At 37.4% G+C, this 19,171-nt stretch overlaps 1 protein-coding gene across 5 annotated transcripts in view; it reads right to left on the bottom strand.

The window, feature by feature from the left end:
* The window catches only part of CDK6 (cyclin dependent kinase 6), a 147,413-nt gene that overhangs the window by 63,986 nt on the left and 64,256 nt on the right, over positions 1 to 19,171 (bottom strand). The gene's annotated exons all lie outside the window — the stretch shown is intronic.

Here is a 19,171-nt window from a genome sequence, read left to right as displayed (position 1 = left end):
AGCGAATTATGATAGCAGAGGCTTAACTGTAGACAAGTTTTTTCCTGGTGTCAGAACATAAATCTGTAGTTTCTCTGAATGAACTTTGCCTGACAGGACAGTCCTGTAACTTCCCTCATGTTACAGCCCATCATCCTCAGTTCACTGACCAAATCTGGAATCCTTTACAGAGTAAATACTGTCCCAGTGCTGTATGTACACATATATATGCCATGCAATGGGAGGTTTCCTGAAGACTGTGGTGGAAGCATGCAGGAAGAGTTCTGCTGAGTTCCTCACTTGGACAAGGTGCTTACACAGACACATTAATTCTTGGCAATACCCAAAGCAGGGTTCAGAGCAGGACATTTCAGTCCTGAAATAAATGTTCAATCAGGATTAAAGGGCTTCTCTTCTTCATTTTAGTATGTGCCTCACCGGGAATTACTGAGAGGTTTGTGCTCACACCTCTAAATGGGTTCCAGAGCCTGAAGGACGTGTAAGGAATCCTCAGAAGAAAATGTTAGATTGAACAGATATGACTGTCTGTTCAATACTCATGCTGTCTTTTCAGACTTCTGGGCTTAACCACTGCTACTGTCTATTGAGTTATTCATGTTATTAATCTGATGTAAATGTAATGTGAACATATTCTGAATGTACAAGGTGCAAGCTTCTCTGCCATGACGATTTGACTAGCAGCACTGAAAAAGAAAAGGCCAAGATATCAACTGTATTAAAATCTTAGCTCACTTCAATTTCATAGAAAGCAACAAGTGAACAGAGAGCCTATTTCAATGCATATTAAATTAAAAATACAGGGTTAAATTCATTTTCACCTTTTCTTCAGGATAATGTATAAAATGCTTTTCATTTTTTCATACTAGTTATCTGTGTACTGTAGCCTGCTACCACTGCTTGTGGTGATACAAAAAGTATAGAGGAAAAAAACCCCCACCTCTCTGATTTTTAATATGGTTTAAAAAACTTGAGGTATTTTGCATATTTTTGATGGTACATGCCTATGATATGGGAAGATGTTCATCAATCTATTTTTAAAAATATTTTTTTTAATCCTTTGATGTGAAAAATAATAAGTAAAACTTATTAGTGGAGTATCCAGGAGGAGAAGTGACACAATACACACAGTGATATTGAATGCTTAATATAAATAAGAATTAGATCCACTTACCATGAAGATTTTTATTTCTAGTCAGTCTAATAGTTTCCTCAGTTCAGTATGAATCTAAGAATTTTTGAAAGATTTACGCATTTTACTTGCTAATAGTGTGAAGGTCAGATTATACTTGCAGTGTATCAACTGCAGGAAAATTAAGTTCTGCATATGCATAGAGGTTGCCCTTTCAGACAATCTGGTTTCTGCACACTATCCTGTACATGAATGATGTAGATAAGGGTAAATAATAGCTCCTGAATCCCTTCCTGATGAATCAATCCCTGATAATAAAATTTCTTTAAAAAGGTAAGAGCTCGAGCTATAAGGCAGATCTGGATGACAAATGTCACTCAGAATAGATGGGAAATGAGAACTTGCACACATAAAGTAAAAAAAACCCCAAACAATCAAAGGGGAAAAAAGTATCATCACTTGTAAATCTTGTAGTTTCTAAGAACAGCTGTAGTTTTTGTCCTTGCTTTTCTGTGAGTTAGTGGTAACGTCCAAAACTGCAGAAGGGGATAAATCTGTACGTACATTCACAGTTAGCAGCATAAAACTCCCGTTTTCAGAACCTGACAGTTCGATACTGGAGCAGTGCAGCAGTCAATCTGTCAAACGTGACTATACATAGAAAATGCACAGAGCCTTCTCACAGCAGGATGGGAACTCCACCGCCTTTAGGGCCTCAAGAAATCTCTGCAGGGTAAATATATAGCTGATGTTGTAAACACAAAGTAGAGCGAGACAGAATTCAGGAAACTCAAGCTAAGCTCAGAAGATGTTTACATTGACTATAAAAATCTGAAAACAGTGTTTACATTGAGAGCAGCTTTCTTCTTTTCTGGCTTAATACAGATTCTTTATCCAAACTTGTCAAAACCTAATGTACACACTTTCTAATTTTTAATCTGAACTTAGTTGATGCAAGCATTTTTTTCCCCTTCTATTCACTTGTTTTATTTAATGCTCCTTTTTAAACAGTTGCATCTATTACTACCTATCTCATTAAATTTTATAACGTGGAAATGTTACTGTTTCAGTGGTTTTGCTGATAACTGCAGTTACGGAGACATCATGCAGAAATGATTGTTGTATTAGTGCATCCAAACTGACTACTACAGTTTTTATGTGATGTACTTAAGGTATTATTAAAAATGTCTTCCAATGTACTTCATATTCTTGAAACTTCATAACATTTTTCATTTACTTTTGCATTAAAAAATGGATCATCTGCAAGGCCTTGAGAATTTTAGTATGTTATTTTGACACTGTTGTGTTAACTAGGCAAAAAATAGAAAAGAGGTTGTACTCTACAAAGTACCTGTGAGAATTCTGTGGCCAAAGCCTGTGAACTAGATAGGCACTTACATCAATACCATTTCCAAAGGTCATTGCTGTTCTCTGTATACTCCACTCCAAAGCAGCTTGAGTATTTGTTCAGAGAAGTGTCTGTATTTCTGTATTTCACATACTGTACAAATAGTATGTGAAAACCTGGAATGAGATCCTGGCCACAGTGAAGTTAAAGAGATATTTTCCATTGACTACACTGAAGCTAGGATTTCATACCACCAAGATTCACTAATAGTGTGCCAGTTCACCATCAGCAAAATTTGAAACTAAAACCAAAATGGAGTAATTTTCTTGCTCCACATTTTTCTTCTTTGTAGAGAAGTATCCTTGCTAGTCAAGTGACAATGTCTCGAGATACCGAGCTTCATGTTTAAAATCTAGGTCGAACTATAAACTCAGTTTTACTACAAACTCATGGTTTTTACATTTTGATATTGATGTTAATATAAATGGCTTTGATTTCTGTTGAAAGTTATTCACTTATCCCATACATGACTTGAATTCATCTGGCTACAGTGTAAGACACTGTCTGCTTTTAACGTCCTCTGAAATGACTGTTTGAACCATGTTTAAAGCTCATAGCTAACTTCCCACACACCAGAAAAGTCCATAGCTGAATACAATTTTTTTTTCACTCTGATTCTTCTATATCATTTTTCTCTAGAAAATCTAGTTGTGTTTTTTATAAACCGATTTATTTTTTTCCCCACAGACTGGTGAAAACTAGTTTTCTGGAACTAGGTTATACACAGACTTTGGTCCATTTAACAAGGTCAGACTGTTTATTCTTGACCAAATACTTTCCCACTGTAAAAAGGTACTTTTAAATGCCACATTCCAAAACCAGTGCCAGTAAGTCACTGAAGCATATTTTCCCACAAGAACTGATATCGTGCACAGGCCCCTCCTTATTTAATTCTTCTGGTGTTTGAATTACATAAGGTGCAGGATGTCTTTAGTCACAAATCACTTAAATCTACCATAGCTTAGTACCACTGAATCTACACAGTGGCAGCTGTGTCTTTATTAACTTAAATAGTCCCATTCATTTCAAAGCAATAGTGTCTGAGCAGCATCAGACAGCAAAGAAGAAAGAAAAATACAATTAAGTACAAAATTTAGATATGAAATAAAAGTAAACCAAATGCAAAGTATTCACTGTTGATTTAAAGACAGACTCTCTCATTTGCCTTAAAAACTGGCTTCGTTTGATGAAGTCATGCTGATTTATACCAGCTGAAGTATGTGGCTATTATGACGTACTGCAATAGCCATAAGAAAATGTAAACCAGCAAAGGACTTCTGATTTTTAAGCTATCCTTCCAAGCTGGTTTTCATTTTATGGAGCCAGAATATAAATATAAAAACAAAATTAAGGGAAATACCATTACATTAAGAAGATACATATCTACCTCTGATCTTCTCTATTTAGATGTTACACTGAACATGTTTTGAGATGTTTTTTCTTAATGTAACATGGCACCTGGATCAACCCAGCATACTAAACTGCACACTAAGATTTTCAAATTTTCCAGCAATCATCTTCTGCATTTTAAGAATGACTTGATTGGTTCTGTCCTTGCAAATGCAATATGAAGCAGAACACGTAAGAATCATGTGAGAAAATGTATATCTAAATGAAATGCGTTAAAAAGCATCAGCTAAATCTTATTCTGAGATGTACCAATGATGGAAGGGCATTCTTTGAAGGGATAAATAATGTATTTGCAAAGTAGCCAAAACTGCACTGCCTCTACAGAACATAAGAAATATATATTACTTTAGTGAATATTAGAAGAAATTTACTCAAGTACTCACACTGAAGCTGCTTAAAAATACAGAAAGGTCAGGAAAACTGTGTTTCATTGTATTTTGATTCCAACAGTACACCTGAAAAAGTACGCCCCCAAATTAAAAAATATTCAAAGGCTCTCCTATCTGTTCTTCCACTGGAATTTTGCAACGTGATTCTATGTATGTTCTAACATTCTAACATGAAATCCATGCCATGCTCTTTTGTTTCATTTGAAGAACTCAGTCACACTGTCCAATAGAAAGCACTTCAAAAAACCCAGAAACAACTGTGTTTCCATGAATAGACTTAACATTTTGTGAAAAAAATACTTATTTTCCATACTTTGTAATGAACCCTATAAAAGAGCTAATTTTTTTGTTCAGCATCATCCAAGAAGTACCAGGCTATATGCCACAGTGAATGAGATAGCCAGTTTGCCTGTTCCATGAAGCCAGTCAGTAGAAGTGGTGCTAGTACAACCTAGCACTTTGTTTGCATCTATCTCACTGTTATTGAAATTCCAAATGGATATAAAAATATTACTTAACTGTTCTCTGAAAACTATTGCCGTAAGTGGTATTATGAGATGTTCATACCACTCTAGGAAGCCTCAACTGGTTTAGGGTACTCCCAAAGATGTTATACATTGGCAGCTCCTGATAGCTTTCATTTTCAAGCTCACACCTTACTTTTAGGGGTAGTAAGATTCTCACAGACTTAGGTCTTGCATTTAAGATTCTATTCCATCTAAGATTCTCACAGACTGACTTTTCTTACACCCAAAATGTATATAATAATGTATACATAGAAGAAAAACATTTCATCTTTTTCAAAGATACAACATCCTCAGGCTCTATTAGTCTATAGTGTCTTCTGCCTGAAAAATTAATCAAAATATGGGATTCATATATTAATTTTTATAGGTTATGTGAGGAGGGGCAAGAAGACATGAAGTGATGATGAAAATCATGTATTTCTTTGTTCTGCTTCATAAAAAAGGTTTAGAAAATCCTGTTTGCCTGAAAAATCAAATAGGAGGTTATAGTTTTCCTCTAGGATTTATTCCAAATACACCCAGAAGCTCTCAGGTTTCACAACATTTTGCTATATATTCCAGTTGATGTCTGTATGTGACTTGTGTGTGTATGTATTTGTGCACTGCCTCCCGTTGCTTCTCTCATGCTCACAGGTATCTTCTCAAACACCACTGACTCTTCTGCACTTCTATTCAGATTTCAGTCAAACCCGCTCACCCACATAGCTTAGATTCCTAACTGGCTTTGCATACACCATGTATTTTGGGTGGTGGTTCTTACTATTTCAGCTAAATATTCCAGAAAAGTACTTAATTGCTATTATATACAGATATATCCAAAACAGCACTGCTTTTATGCTTCAGCTAGACTTCATTTCACCAGGAGCTGTTCCAGCTCTGCCCATATCTTGATGGAATCCTTGATAGTGGTGTTCTTTATGACTCACCAAGAGCCTGAATGGCAATGGTATCAGGACTGAATTGGGCTGGATTCATCTCAGCTGAATTCAGATCTGAATATCATGTAAATGTTCACATCTGAACTTGTCAACCTTGACAGTCAGTGGAAAGAAGTAGGTACTTTTAGAGTCTGATTCATCTGACCTATGTTAACTGTCTTCTTTAAGCTGAGATAACTGACTCTTCACTTTACTGATTACACAGATTAGATCTCCTTTGATTATCACTAGGCTACTTAGTGGACAAGCTTAGAGTTAGATGTCTACACTTGGTCAGATAAACCGCACTTACAGCGTTTCTATGTCAGGAGATATTCATACAGCCTTCCAAGTCCCCTTACAGTTCTTCCTCATTTATCCATTTTCCTTTCAACTATTTCTCAGATATCCCAAAGAAATGGTTTTTGCTTTTAACAATAATAGGTTGTCTGGGACACAAGGACAAACCTCAATAGTTTTATCCTAATTGGGAATGTATCACTACTACAGTTTTTTCAACTTTCTTTTGGCGGCATAAATACATATTTGACAGGTGCTCTGTGGAGGGGATTGCCTGGACAGTGCTGTTTACTATGGGATCTATAAATTGGCTTCCTATTTACCACTCCATTTATTCAGGTCAGCATTGGACACCAGTACTCTCTGAATTTATTCAGTATTGATTTTTACTCCCTAATCTCTCCTAGCCCTCTGGGCCAATATCAACCCCTCCATTTTAAAAGCTTTTGCATGTTACAAGCCATTGGATATTTTTAACTTGCGAGAGTTTATCACCAATTTTTCCTTAGAAAGAAGGAGCTCTTCCAAATTAGGACAGCTGCTGCATCAACCATTGGTCCAAATCTCTGATTCCTGTCAGAATCACAGTCCCTGCAGACCCATGAATGTGCACGACGTAAATGTAGATTATCAGCTCATACGTAGACATAATGAATGCTGAGGCACACTATAACTTTAATGACTTCTGTATGCTCTCAGAATCAGTATTATATGCTGACTGCAGTCCCTTTTGCACTGTTCTACAAAGGTGCACAATTAAACTCCAGGTTTGATTGAAAAGTTTCAAAATTGCAGATTCCTAACAGAATTTTTCCCTTATGTTTGTATGCAATTTGCCTGGGATCCTACCTCTAGTGATGAATTAATTCATTACAATGTCTGTTACTGTCAAGCCTCTTGGTTCCTTGCTTTGCATACCCTCAGCTATCTAAAAAAATGGCCTACTGCTAACAGCTAATATTGACTGATGGGCTTCTCCATGTAGAGGTCCAAACACATCAGCAGCCACACGCTTCACTGCTGCTCTCAGTGACACTATAGCAAGCTGGATTTATCTTTCTGTTACAAAGAACATTCTTTGCCATACAACCATGGTATAACCTGCACTTGTTTTCCATTTTCTACCTGCCCTCCACTGAGTAAAATTCTTCCTTCAGTCTGAGCAGAGATTTCCCAATCTCAAAATGTGCAACAGTTTAACAAGCACAGCTGAATCTTTCTCTCACTGACACCTGCAGTTATCACCTCTGTTCCTTCCCACTCCTTGTTGATTCTGTATCTCACCTTTAACTTCCAGACTACTACCATCTGCTATCATAATTGTGTTATCCAAAGATGATACTAAACTTCTCAATTCACATATCAGGATACTCTTGTCTGGGAAGCTTTTACCTGAACAGGGGATCATTCCAGCTTTCCCAGTGGATAAGCCATAAACATTTGTCCTTCTGTAAACTACATGAAAGGAGAAAAAAATCTTTTGAGGATGCATGTTTCTTTGCCAACATATTCCTCATGGTTCCACTTAGTGCCACACTTGCAATCAGAACTTCATTGAGGCACTCAGTTTGTTCTATCCTCAAACTGTCTCTCATACAAATGACAGTGAAGATACTGTAGAGATTTAAGCACCCATAAATGTTTGGGGTTTTTTTGGGGCATAAGTTCCCTCCATACTCCCGTGATCTTCATCTAAGTCTGTGGTGTTTCTGTGTCAATATTGCCATGGAACTGTAAGCCCACAGTTTTGTGTACGAACCTACATGCGTTTTGAAAGTGTTTTGAAAAGGGATAGGCGAAGGGAGAGGAACTTGTAAGAACGATTTGTAACACAGAAAAGAGTCAAATTTTGTTCACTTACACAGCTTTTCACCTAAATCGTCTTGAAATGATGGTCAATGAATAAACTTTCTGTAATAGGAACACAATGCTCCATACAGGTGGAAGCTCCCCCATTGATAGATTGTGTGTGCAAGGTAAAAAGATCTCTTTGGAAGCAACTCACCATTCAGTAGGCATTCTTCCTCCTGTTCTGCAGAACAAAAAATGCATATTTCCAGATAATTTGTGCTAGGAATAAGGCTGTTAAAAATGTTTCTTCCCAAACTGGGTCATTTACCTGAAGTACAGCAGATTAATCTGTGCAGAATAGGAGAAAGAAATACTATGGACTGCCTTTTCCACTAGCTACTCAACCTGTCCCAATGGAAGACCTCTTGATCTGAATTGTCTCCGAAGTGTTTCGGGTAGTTAGTATACTTTCCTCTGTCCTTTGGATCTGCTTAACACTATCTACTGCTAACAGTCAATGTGAAAGACAAGTACTACAGCATTAAGGGTACTGTTTATTCATAGTAATAAACAATAATACTTCTAAGTTAAAATTATTGATTTTGGATGTTAATAGCCATACAAAATACAGCGCTGTCATTTTCTTCTGAACCATAGCTAAGGGTAATGCCCAAGAACTAGCTGAAGGCACATCTGTCTCCACGTATTTCTTCAAAACTTATTTCTTCTTTCCTGCTGGTCAACAATGAACTAGCTGTTTACATGGCAGGTTTCCATGGTTACTATCTTGCATGGGGCCCACATGCTACAACTTTTATCTGTTAAATCAAAATAATATCTCCTGCTTTTTAAGCAGAAAGTCCCTACTCCTGTTATTCCTCTTCTGAATCTACAGCATGACCTCAGAACATAATCAGCATGAACTTGCAGGTTTTGCATCAGTTTTCTCCTGTGTCTGTGCTTACTAGATTCATTGCTCATGTATTTTAATGCTAGTCAGGTTTTGTTTTTTTGTTTTTATCATCTGCTCTTTATCTTTCAGGCTCAGCAAATGATCAAAACTATGATCCTGTTTCAAATTAATCCAAACTTTAAAAGTAAAAATGTACTGAGTCTCCAAATAGTGTGCAGTCATTCCTTTTTTTTTTTTTTTTTTTTTTCTTATTTACTGGAAAGCTACTACAAGATGCTTGTGCCATTACAGTAGTTGCCCAGGAGAGCAGAACAACTTGCTGACTGCAAACCAATTGCCCACAAATCAGTTCTTCCATTTTGATCACAAGTTTAAAGGGTATTTTCATGGACTGTATCTGTAGAACAACTTTGCCTTGAATTCATTACAGAGATAGCAAAATCCAAAGCAATCATTAGTTTATCTACTACTTTAGCTGTTCTGTTGGTTTTCCCCAGTTTGCAATGGATAACTTCTGTATGCATTTCAGAACAATGAGAAGTTTTATCTTCAAATCTCCTGCTTAAGTTTTTTAGCATGTCTCATTCAGTAACTAATTGAAGACCTTTCTGCACACTTCACAGAGCCAGTTACACATTTTGATAGACCAATTTTGACTACTGCTATTCATCTCTCTGACCTAAGCAAGAACTTACACCACTGCTTGGACCTCCAAAGTCTGACTTTCAGTCTGGAGGAATATTCTGAACTATATTAGGAGGTTTTGGTATATACTAATATGTCCTAGCTCGTTTTCTATTTTTGAAAAGCATTCTGCAGTCATCTTTCATGACACTCATATTTAACTGAATTATTTCTTAATCTTGGCACTGATGAAAATTTTTTTGGTTTATAAACTAAATAGAGTATTTTTTCTACTTACCTACAAATTAAATTTGTCAGATCAGAATCTCATTTTCAATTATCTTTTAAGCATAGAACTGTTCAAGATTTTCATACAAGCAGATTCTGTGGTAACTGTATCATCTGATTCCTTTCGATCAGAAAATATTCAATTTCTGTGGCAAATCTTACAGATCCCCAGAGTGCCTTTGGCTTCTTTGCTTTACCTTGATTGCAAAACCCAATCACTGCTAATATGTCTTGTCAGGCTCTGTGGTATCTGCATGTTGTAAGAATGCAAGTGTTCTCAGGTGTCCCTTTCTTTTTCCTCTCTCTAGCTCTTTGTAGTATCCAAGCCCACTCAGATTGATGGCTGTCCTTGACATATGTATCATGGCCTTATAGCAGATCTGAACAGCTAAGGCTGAGTATAAATTCTGAAGCGTGATCAGAGCTGGGCTACCTAGAAAGGCTACCAAAAGTACTCCTTTCTGCTCCTTCTCCTCACCATTCATACAGAGTACAATGCTGAAGTCAGCTTCCCTGGGATTTTCAATGGGCACTTCTATTACTTAAGCTGGGAAAATGTAAGCCTGCAAGACGCACAATAGGTAAAAAAATGATAAACAGACAATCTCCTGACATTTTTACATCCAGGTGTTCACTTTATTTCCACAGTAGCCTATGTTTCTGCTTACTTTCATGTGTTGATTTTTCAGCTCAAGTCCTTGTTGCTGGCTATTCCTGTTAGCCAGTTCCAACTTTATCCAAGCTCTTCTGGCATCCCCTCTTTCACAGAAAGCCTTCTGATCAGGTTTTCAGCAGGCAGGTTGGTTGTCGTTCACTGATGTGACTTGCCAGGTCACATCCCATTTCCAGATGGGGAACGCTGAAACCAGACTTCCCACTCCATCTGGAGTTTTTCAACTTGCTGTCCCAACAAAGATTCCATTTTTGCCTTCAGATCATCTTTCATTCCTATTTGGGAAACTTCCAGCTTGTCTCTTAGCTTCTTTAGTGGAGTGTCTCTCTGTTTTATATCTAATTTTAATTATTTGCACTTTCATGCTAGCCTTTATTTTAACTGTATCCTCCTTTGTTTTATCAGATAATCTCCACTTTTTCCTCCATCTCATCTTAATAAAGCTAAGCAACTCACCACTTCTTTCTTTGGAAAATGATTTTGCTCTGATATTTATGCCAATCCATATGACCTGCTGAAAGCTGTTTCCATTCAGGGTGGAGCTTGTGAAGTGCATCTCTTTGAAAAGTTGTCCATATAACGCACATGAAATCTTGAAGGGGCAAATACAGACATATGGAACTGGGATGGACTGCCTCAGTCAACAAGATTTGCCAACTGCATCACAGACATCAAACTCGCTCTCAAAATCAGTTGTACTTCTTGCCTGCACTGGTTCTACCGTAGGCTGCTTCAGAATCTCATCACTTGTTTTCTGTCTTCCTGCCTAAAGTTATTTAAGCCCAGTTTAAGCTAACTAGTTCTTATACCACCACTGTTTTTTTGATTTGTGTCCTCCGTCTCTAGCTCCTTCCAGATGTTTTTAGATATCAATTGTATCTACTCTCATGATTAATTTTGTTAAATTATTTCCGATTGTCCTCGCCTCGCAGAAAATGGTGTTCTCCCCCAGTCATTAGGCCTTCCCTATGACTGTTGTCCAAAATCATCTCTCAACCACAGAGAAACTGAACAGCTCACAGTATTCTAGATGAGGTCTGATTGACTAATTTGTGTTGTGGCATCAGTATTTTCTTATTTCTAATAAAATACCCTACATGTACCAGTCTAAATTTCCATTTGCTCTTTCCATGCATCTAAACAGTGACTCATAGCCTGCCTGTGATCTCTGCAGCTTGTTACCAAGCTATTTGTAAGATCCCCAGAACTGAGGAATTCACCTTGTAGCTCAGTAATTATTTTAGCATATTTTCCTTTAGATTTATCTACTTAATTCTAGAAGATGGGAAGTCTAGAGGAATCTAATTTAATTCATTGATGCCCTATAATTTACTGAAATCTGGATAATCTAGGACTATTATACTTCATACTATCAAATGAATTATCTTTTCCTGTTTTGCAGGGACAAATGTATACAGCAATATGTAACTGAATTCTCTAATGCAGGGAGCCAACTACAAGGCCTTAGCCATCTGCTACCATTCAGCATAGAATAACAAAGAATATAATGGAGTTAAATTAAGAATGGGAAATTGAAGGCTGGACATGAAGGAAACTTTCTGAGAGTGATTATATAGAGGTTTTGGAACAGGCTCCCATGGGAAGCGATGGAATCCCTATTTCTTGGCACATATAAAGTTAAAATGGGCAAAACATTAGAAATGACATAACAGAGAACAATCCTGCCTGATTCACAAAAGGACTGGATAATTTCACATCTCTTCTGCTTTTGAGCTCTAGAATTCCACACCAGCAACACTGAACAAGTAGTAAATATTGCTAAGTTAAGAGAAATTTCCTCGGGTGTACCAGTACAAGGGAATTTTCAATCAGAAATACTTTCTACAGCAGGACTTTGGCCAGTGCACAGAGAAGATTAACGGATACTTCCCTGCTATTGCAAAAACGTGTTGACAACTCACTTTTATTATATATTCAGCCCTCAGAGCATTTCCATCAGCAGTGTACAGACACCTGCCTTCACTCTGCAATAGCACAGGCTCCAAGGAGAGTATGATATTCTCTCTGCTCTTCTTCCTTTGGCTGTCTCACATTCAAGGACCAAACAGGCCCATGCATGCTTACCCTGTGTGCTCCGATAAGCGCATAACCTGAGGCTGTGTTTTAGTGTTTCAGGATGGTTTGAAATTACGTGGGTACAGTTTTGTAAATAAACAAGGAGAGACTTTGTCAAACAATCAAATTGTTTGTTGTAGTCCAACCCACTCAATTATCTCTGGGAGTAGATGTAAAAACAGACCCATTTAAAACAACAGAAAAATAGTACAAAGAAGATGTAAATCACTGGGTGGGGGAAATGCACCACATATTTTTATATCTGAAAACAGAAGATAGAAGCACAGTCACACAATAGCAGGATGCTCTTTCATAGTACAGAGAAAATACACAGTAGTAACTTTCTGCTTTTCACAGAAGCTTTTACAACCCCTCCCCCATTTTTTTAATTAAGCACAGCCTGTTCCTTATCAATTTTACATCCTAAAGTCCATTCACCAGATATTTGTATGAAAACCTTAAGTCAGTACCATACCACTACTAACAATATCAACTGTATCTTCTTAAGCGAAATAAAAGGAAAATAAAGAGAAAAGAAAAAAGAACATTTCATTTTATCTTCACATCAACATGTGAAGGCCTACTTGTACTGAGTACATTTTTCTTGCATCAATGAAACTGTACTGCTGCAAAGTAATACCAAATTTCACTCAGAGGTGAAAAGGGAATGCCTCACAAAAGCAGAATTAATAGGAACCTAAGTAAAATTATCAGGTGTCAGATTTAAAATAAACAAAGAGCTTTTCTTCCAAGGCAGAAGTTAACTGCAGCGCAAAGTATAAATGGTTCAAAAAGTAAATATATTAATTTATGGAGGACGGTTACTTTGGCAATTGTTATAGAAAATCATACAGATACGATCTCCAGCACTGGAAATTGCTAGATTTCTGATTGCTGAAAGCTGGGTCTCACTCTCCTTCCTAAGCATCCTCTGTTGGACATTATCCTTTGATAGTGCACACAGTCAACCTTTGGTCCAGACCAGCAGAAATGCCTTTGTTCTAATATGAACTGCGCTCAAAGTTGTACATTTTTCCCCTTTTTCCACCAGCACAAAGTAAATTTATTCTGCAAGGTTGCACTGGTGCAGCTGCAGGGCTGCAAAACATGCTCAGCTCAGCGTGGACAAACTCTGTCAACACATGACATATATACTAATGTTTGCAGCTCTGAAAAGGAGTTTTCTGGCACAGAAAATATTCTCATGTGGAGCCAATTTGCTTGTTTACTGTGAAATAATTTTCTTTCTTTGAAAGATTAAAAGATAGGCTTTTTATGGTTCATGATAAACCTGGGCCTGAATCAGAGCAGAGGGTTGCATTCTCTGCATTCCTGACAGGTCTCGAGGGTGAGTTGTGGCATCAGCTGCAGAGAAACAGCACAGAGACCTGAACTCAGGCCTTGGCATTGAGGGGGTAAAAAATACTTCAAACATCAATACAGATACCTTTAGAAGTTCTGTTAAAGCTGGATACAGTGAGAGCCTTAAATGAACCAGTAGCTGGTTCATCTAACATCTTCAAAACTGTTTAAGTCAGCATGAGTTGCAAGGTTTTGAAAAACATTTCCGCCTTTTGAGTTTAGTTATTCAAGTCCTCAGCTGAAGACGACAGATGTGGTTTCATAACTGACTCCAACAAATCTAAATCTGTAGTGTCTATAGAGTGGATGACCCCATCTTTCTGCTCACCCTCCTCTGTGTGTCAGTGCTTTCACTCATGTGGCCATACCATGATTTGCATCTGCTAATCCACCTGAAAATGAATAACTACTTTTTATGGGGCTAATTTTCAGTTGAACTGCAAGGGCATGACCACTAATGCCAATGCAAGGGAAGTGATGGGAGTGTGTGGTCAAAAGCAGGAACATCTTTCCACAGCAGTGGAAAAGTTAAATCTACTCATGCTGACTGTGAAGTGGCACCCGTAGAATATTATCTCTAAGATGTATTTCTAAAAATAACCACCTTGCCATAAATCCTCTGTCTATGAAAGCAACTAGTACTGCTCTTCCAGACAAGCCTTAAAAAGTTAAAAGTTTAAAGTTTCTTAAGATAGGCAATAAAAAGGCAATATGGCAAAGTATCTTATGATAAAGTTTCTTTACAATAGGCAAAGGCAGTTCTGAAAATAATCTTATATGAACATAATGCAGATGAATAAAAGAAAGTTTTAATTTCCTAACTTTGTCCACATGTATTTCTGTATTGCCCTTTGATAATACTATGACATTGAGCAACCTGATTTTTCATTGTTATTTTCATATAAATCTGAGTCCTGTTAGTGAACATCTGAGTGAATTCAACGTAAATATATATTAAAATGTTTTTAGTCAGCTGCAGACTTTTCTGCCAATGTGCCAATAATGATTTTTGTTCTTAAGATGGCTCCAGAGACAAATGACTCATTTTATGCAATGGAAATAACTTTCCTATAGGGTGTTTGGGAGGATGCAATAAAGATTCCTTCAGCTATCCAGATGTTAAAATATCAGTGAAATTCACTCATTCCATCACAAAGCCAGATACATGGACTTTTTATGCAGAACTCTGTGTTAGTAGGGAAGACATATTTTCCTTAAATAAGCCAACCAATTTAATCATACTGCATTCCTAAATAGCCACAACCTTTCAGCAGTAGCACTGACAAGCTCAACAACACATATTTTGATCCTCTGGATGTCTGTCTGTGACTCATTTTCCTTTTCAGGGACATTTGGGTGGACTGGAGAAATGTACTACGAAGAAATAACTGGAGACTGCAGCCCAGATCTAAGGTGATGTGCTTCCTCACACCAGTGAAGGCTCAGTGCATATCAAAACAATATCCCTTCCACCTGTCAGAGGGAGGAAGATTTATGCTCTTATCAAATTAGGTATGAGACAAAATGTAATATCACTGCACTGATTCCATCAGGGCACTCTTTAATACAACCCAGATTTTCATTTTGATTCACCAGAGGCAGGTTCTTGATTAATTTCCATAGGTCTACTCCTGTGTTTGATGTCAACTACAAGCTTTAAATAGATTTCTGAGCCAGGTCCATTTAGGGATACCCAGTGCATCTCAGGTTAAAACTGTACTGCAACAGACTCCAAGTCTGCTGGAACATACCCAACACAGAAATGGACTCTGCGCAGTATATTACAGACAAATAAATATGTGGATTTTGAGAAGCACGGTATCAGGAAGAGGTGGCCATTAAAAAAAAAAAAGGGACATCCCCAACCCCCACCCTCCAAAAAAAAAAGCAAAGCAAAAGAAAGTTCTTTGACTGTGCTCTCAGCTATTGTATGAGCTATCGTATCTCAGCTCAGATGGGAGTTTACATTCACATTATTTACTAACAGGTGGCATTTATTAGAAAATTACAATGCAACAGCGGGCAGAGAACAGAAAAACACTCATTCCTCTTTGGAAGAGAGTTTTTCTATCATTTTTTGTTGTTGTTTTTGTTGCTGTAACTAATTTATATATTTGTTTTTACAAAGTAAGCCCAGTTAGTGAAAATTATTTTATGCTCCCTTGCTACTATACCAACAAAATGAAATCCAAGTTCCTGCATGATGTGACATGTAAACCATTTGTGCTGAAGTGACTGCCAGAAATGGATGGAAAGTTTTTATCCTGAAGAAAGACTCAAATAAAATGCTAGCATAATCTAAAATCATTCACTGACAGTAACTGCAGGATTTTTTTGTGTCTTCTCTTTTTAATCATCAATTTAGCTGAGTCTAGTATTCAACAATTTAGAGCATGAGCAGATAAAGTGGTGTTTTCCCTTCTGATGTTCAGTAAAAATGAAAACAAGAGGTTTTTTTTTTCTAAAAGAAGACATGAAACAATTTTGTTTGCATTTTATGGGTAAAAATCCCCATCAGTAGTGCTGCCATCTAAGGTAAAGCATATGTGTTTTCAAAGAAAGCATTATGCGTGTGTTACAAAGACTAACGTTTTGCCAGTTTCACTCAGATCCTGACACAGGTTAGGTTTTAAATGCTGGACAGCCTCAGCTCCACCTAGATGCTGTGATCACAATTGCGTGTGCTTAGCTCACAGCATTCTCGTGTGCCATGATTCAGATTCATTTCCTTTCTTTAAGGCAGTTAGAAGTCAACAAAAATAGATAAATGGTTTATTTCTTTTTCATAATATAGCTTTAGATTTTCCAGACAGCCACTTGCTCCTTTGCTCAGAGAAAGTTAGAACTGAGCACCCATTTTTCTGCACCACAAAAAAAGTGACAGTTCATTAACTTTTGCTATCAAACTCTAAAATTACACAGTCACATCAATCCACCTCCTCTGTCCTATGGAGCTCCTCTGTTATCACAAAGCCTATTCAAAATTTCCCCAAGGGCCAAGACCAACACTTGAAAAAGAGTCTAACCTTGTATGAAACCAAAAGCACGCCCTATTACCCAGCACCTGAGACACCCCCACCCGGTCTCATCCTTTCTAGTGCTGTTATTTCAGACCTGTATCAGTTCTCAGTCTGACCACAGCTGGGAGTTGTGATCTCCACCCTGCCCCCACCAAGCCTGCGTAACATTCGTTTGAATCTTTTATTCATTCACTGACAGAAATATCAAGAGGTTTCTTTAAATGACAGCAATATGCCCAGACGACTGATCTGCCAGAAGGACTCTTTAGCATTGTGGAAATAACTGGCTATCAGAGAGAGACTGCTTTGAAGTTACCATTTGCAGCACCCGGAGTACTTGGGTTGGATCAGTTTTTACTGGATTACTTTCTCTTTTTGTCCCATCTGAAGAGTTTCTTTGTGAGCAATGAATGAGGATGCATCTTGGGAATGATCTGATACTTCAAAAGATGATTCTTGTAGTTTATCTTGCAGCAAGTTTCTTTTCTGAAGGAAATGCTGCAGAGCCCTTGTATTGATCACAATGATAGTGCATGCAATGTGCCTTTTATCACTGGGCTGTCTGCACTATCACTTTTCAATATAACTCTGAAGCAAACCCTTGCAAGCTAGGGCTTTTTCATTGATTGATACATGTGTAGATATATGCTGTCTTTTATAATGCAGCACTTTTCTGCAAACACTTCAAAACAAAGCTGGTCTTGCTGAAATCAATGACAGTTTGCTCACTGCCTAGCAAAGAACTGCAATTGAAGGAGTGGTAAAGTCAAGGATATCTTTATGCTTAATAAACAGAAGATTTTTTTAAATTAGTTTTGTTTCCTGTACTGAGTTTTAATGGAGGACAAAACAGAATTCACACCCCAAAGCAGCTAGCAAAAGGTAAGAGTTACATTAGGCAAAGGAAAAGCTGATGGCCTGTGTCAGCTTATACACACATTTAGTACAAGTTTCTAACCAGCACTCAGTCTTAGGAGCAATGAAGACTGACATTTAAAACCATACCACATTATCACATTGTAAGCGACACCCCCCTACAGGTTTCTACACACCCAGACAAAAGTTGATTTTGAAGGTGTTAAACACTAAGTGTTCTAAAATCAATAAATTTTTAGCTTAAAAAAGCCATTGTCATAGCTGCTTTTTTAAAATAAGAAAATAATGATACACTAAGTTTTGGGTGTAAAAGCCATTATTTGTGCCTATGTCCACATACTTTATCTGTCATTGATCACTGAATAATTCTGTTGTTTTAATACTCTTTAGCATAGCTGCAATGACAATTGAATGATTGTGCAAACACAGTACGAACTTGCATGTGAACAATCCCTTATTCTGAACACTTGTTCACAGCAGTGCTCAGGGTACTAGCCAATGGGTTTAGAAATACGACTTCTAGCATGCAAATATTAAGATACCTGAGCATACATACATCCTTCGTATAGCAATTCTGGCAATGTTCTCTTACAAGCAGGTCTTGGTATGTTTTTGCCTCAGTAGATGCACTCTATTTCTGGGTCTTTTGACCTTGCTTCCTATGCAGGCTACATGATCATGGACAAATTCCTGCTCAGTTCTGTAGATATTTTTTCCCGATTTTATGCATAAGTTTTAAAAAATGCCCTGCTGGAAGCCTTTACAACACTCTGCAATTTTAGCTTAAGTAATTTTATGGATCAATAGAAATACTCATTGAAGCTGTTACTGACTGATAACTGGAAAATGAAAAATTACAGCGATTTAGGAACAACCTTTCTCTTCTTTTCTTCAAAGCTCTGTTTTAGTTACAACATGATCAATCCTCATTGACTTCAACAGAGAGATTCTTTCAACTTTCAATTAGGCTACATCCTACAGGCAATGAGAAAGCACCAGGCCCAAATCACAAGTTTACATATACTTCATGTGACAAATCAATATACAATTATCATGCCGATTTTAGCAAGATGATGTTATCATTTTCTGTTGCTTCTGCCTGCCTTCACAGTGAAGCTGTAACCCAGGGTGTAATAGTTACATCACACAATGATGGGAAGATTCTTACAGCGACTAATAAGAAGAATGGATTGCTTTTAATCAACATGAGCCAGGCTAATTTCTACAGTACAATGTAAAATGCAAAGTGGACTCCTTTCAGTTTCTTTTCTCAGCAGTTCTCCCTCCCCTGTCTTTAGCGTAAGTGATACTGCCATGGCAGTTGTGATACTCAGAATAGAAAACAGAAACAAAAAAATTAATGAGCAGGCAACAAACCCAAATGACACCCACCACGTATACAGCATGGTTACTCTTCAGTACACTTCAGAGATACTGTGCCAAGGTAACGGCAGTTGATTCTGGGGGC

Source organism: Falco peregrinus, chromosome 5 (assembly GCF_023634155.1).
Source record: "Falco peregrinus isolate bFalPer1 chromosome 5, bFalPer1.pri, whole genome shotgun sequence".
In the NCBI taxonomy this organism is placed as follows: Eukaryota; Metazoa; Chordata; class Aves; order Falconiformes; family Falconidae; genus Falco; species Falco peregrinus.
The sequence above is the reverse complement of the archived record's forward strand: the minus strand, read 5'-3'. Positions and strand labels throughout refer to the sequence as shown.